We start from the raw sequence: 3,400 nt of genomic DNA on the forward strand, positions 1-3,400 counted from the left end.
CAATTCCACTCCTGGGTATTTATCCAAAGAAAACAAAAACTCTTCAAAATTTTATCTGCACCCAAATGTGTATAACAGCATTATTTACAATAACCAAAATCCAGAACCAAGCTAAGTGTTCATTAATAGATGAATGGATAGAGAAAATACTGATCTTTCATCTAACTACCTACACACACACACACACACACACACACACACCCCACAATGGAACATTAATCAAATATAAAAAAAGAATGTAATCGTGCCAAATGGAACAACATGGATAGACACGGAATGTATTATACTTAGTGAAATAAGTCAGACAGAAAAAGACAAATACTGTGTGTTTTTACTTATATATGATATATAAAAGCAAAGCAAAACAAAGGAACAAATAGAACAAAAACAGAATCACAGGAACAAGCAATAGACTGCCAGATATTTCCCCATAAAAGGTGATTTTATTCGAGATCACCAAAGGACTGCAGTCCTGATCAGCAACCATGAGGAGCCACATGCAAGTCCCCACTGGACAAGGGAAGGAAATGCTTTTATAGAGAAGACAAGGAAATTAGGAGGGTTATAGTAAACAGAGTGCCCTTGACTCTCCATTGACTGCGTCCTGACCAGGGAAGAAGAGGCTTCTTTCATCTTCTCTTTGCCCTCTGTGATGTCCACAGGTCAGGAGAGCTCCCCCTCTTCTGCCAGATCTATTTAATTAAGATTTCTCTGCATTAAATTTTTATATATTATAGGACAGAGTCAGAAAGATATTTGATTCCAGCAGATTAGGGAGCCATCGTGGTGGAAGTAAGATGTTGGAATGATTCAAGAAGGGGTCTTGAGCCATGGAATCCAAGTGGCTTCCAAGCTACAAAATGAAAGGAAACAGATTCTTCCTCAGAGAACCTGGAAGGAATCAACCCTGCCAAGACCTTGATGTAGACAGCAAAACACATTTCAGATTTCTTGCCTCCAGAACTATAAGAAATATTTTGTAAGTGATCAAGTTCATACTAAACATTGAGCAAATATTTTCTGTTCACTTTGCTACACTCGTCGGATGGGATACCAGTGCTTGCAGTTGCCTGTTGGGACACATCATGGTGAGACAGACCTGAACATTCTTGAGACACCCAACCAAGCTGGGTAATATATTTACTGGAGAGATTTCTCTCTTCTTTTAGTTGCTTTCAATGTTTACTGCTTTGGAGTCCAGCTTACTGTGGGAAATATTTATTTTAATTCTGTCATCTTATCAGCTATTCTTTTAGTTATAAGTTAGAGATTCTAGTGCGGAGGGAGATACAAATTGAGAAGGGAGAAGACCAAATCCCAAATCTGTAGGGCTAAAAAGTGTTTGTGGTTGTAACTATACTAATGTAGGTAAGAAATATGAAGTACTGCTAATGCCTTATGGTGACCTCACGGAGGCCTCATGGTGTGACTGTGGCTGGAGGAGGGGCTGAGCCCCACGAAGGGTTTGTGTATGGGCTCCCTATTCATTTTGCAGCTTCATGTTAGTTATCTATTTTACACAAAATACATTTTAACTGTTAACTATTGTTATTTGTATTCTGCTTTTTGCCTCTAGTAGGTTATTTTAAAAGAAAAATAAGGGTTTTTAAAACATATGAAAGGAAAGTCTTAGCTTTTTCTCAGACTGTATGAATAATAATGGTTCTGTGTATATGGATTTTGAGGTAAAAAGGATGCAAAATGAGGACCTGTTTATTTTCACTGAGGTAAAATTGAAGTGATCTGTAGGCACGGGGATCAGATCGACAGTTCTAGATTATTGCAAATGTTTACTAAAGGAACTGTGAGAAATAGTGTATAAAAATAAAGCTGATTAGGAATCAATAATTATTATTGTGCACACAGTGGGTATTAGAGAAGTTAAATAGAAGAGAGAAAAGAGGTGAGGAGGAACCTGAGTGGGTCTCTTGGAACTTTGCCAAAGCAATGTGTTTAACCTAGAATGCCTGTTATAGGCCACCGCTAGATAAAGAAAGCTTTTTCTACCTTTGTACTCTATGTAGTCTAGACATACAAGAAGAGATAAGGAAGTTCACTACAGGTAGGTATAGTTGCACCTCCACTTCAGGGGGCCTCTTACAGCCAGTGATGTGGCTGTCAGGCAGGTCACTAACTGGGTCCAGTTCTTCCTGCAGCACCAGTGCTGAATCAGTGAGACCAGGACAGACCTACCTGTAATGAGACAGTGTCTCTATTCATATTTCAATCAGAACACTGTTCTATAGACACAGGAGCATGGAATGTAATGTTACTGATTCCCTGTGAAGAGCATTCCCAATATGAGAAGGGTCATGGAAAACATGGCTATGCAGGAAGGAAGTTGAGATCCATTTTGTGGAAGATATCCCCTGAGGAGCAGGAAGGAACATGTCAGAGGGTGCTGAGTCTTCATTACAGGGAAATCTGAGATTCAAAGGATCCCAATGTAAGCAAGTTCTAGTGACTATCAGGAAGAAATGCGTCTTTGACAATTACTGCTGCTGGTGCTGAGCCTGTTCAAATGTACACGTCAGTGAGGTACAGAAGCTCAGAGGAGTGAAATGGAGCTTTTATTAAAGGTGACATTTAAAGTTTCTGCAACATCACCTGGAGGTCAACAAGTAGAACAAATCCTTTCTTGAGTATTTCTTGTTCTGTTTCCTCCCTGTTCTTACCAGGGTTGAATTTCCTCCCATTGTAATCTGATAAGAGTGTTTTCAGGGTTTCCCATATTAAATTGTTGTTGTTGTTGTTGTTCAGTTGCTAAGTTGTGTCCAACTCTTTGTGACCTCATAGACTGCAGCATGCTAAGCTTCCCTGTCCTTCACTATCTCCCAGAATATGCTCAAACTCACATCTCCTGGTAGCTAAACTGGTAAAGAATCCGCCTACAATTTTGGAAAAATTTGGAAATTTGGAAAACTCAGCAGTGGCCACAGGACTGGAAAAGGTCAGTTTTCATTCCAATCCCAAAGAAAGGCAATGCCAAAGAATGCTCAAACTACCACACAATTGCACTCATCTCACACGCTAGTAAAGTAATGCTAAAAATTCTCCAAGCCAGGCTTCAGCAATATGTGAACTGTGAACTTCCTGATGTTCAAGTTGGTTTTAGAAAAGGCAGAGGAACCAGAGATCAAATTGCCAACATCCACTGGATCATGGAAAAAGCAAGAGAGTTCCAGAAAAACATCTGTTTCTTCTTTATTGACTATGCCAAAGCCTTTGACTGTGTGGATCACAATAAACTGTGGAAAATTCTTAAAGAGATGGGAATACCAGACCACCTGATCTGCCTCTTGAGAAATTTGTATGCAGGTCAGGAAGCAACAGTTAGAACTGGACATGGAACAACAGACTGGTTCCAAATAGGAAAAGGAGTACATCAAGGCTGTATATC

This window comes from Bison bison, unplaced genomic scaffold, assembly GCF_000754665.1.
Source record: "Bison bison bison isolate TAMUID 2011002044 unplaced genomic scaffold, Bison_UMD1.0 scf7180017863382, whole genome shotgun sequence".
Classification (NCBI taxonomy): domain Eukaryota; kingdom Metazoa; phylum Chordata; class Mammalia; order Artiodactyla; family Bovidae; genus Bison; species Bison bison.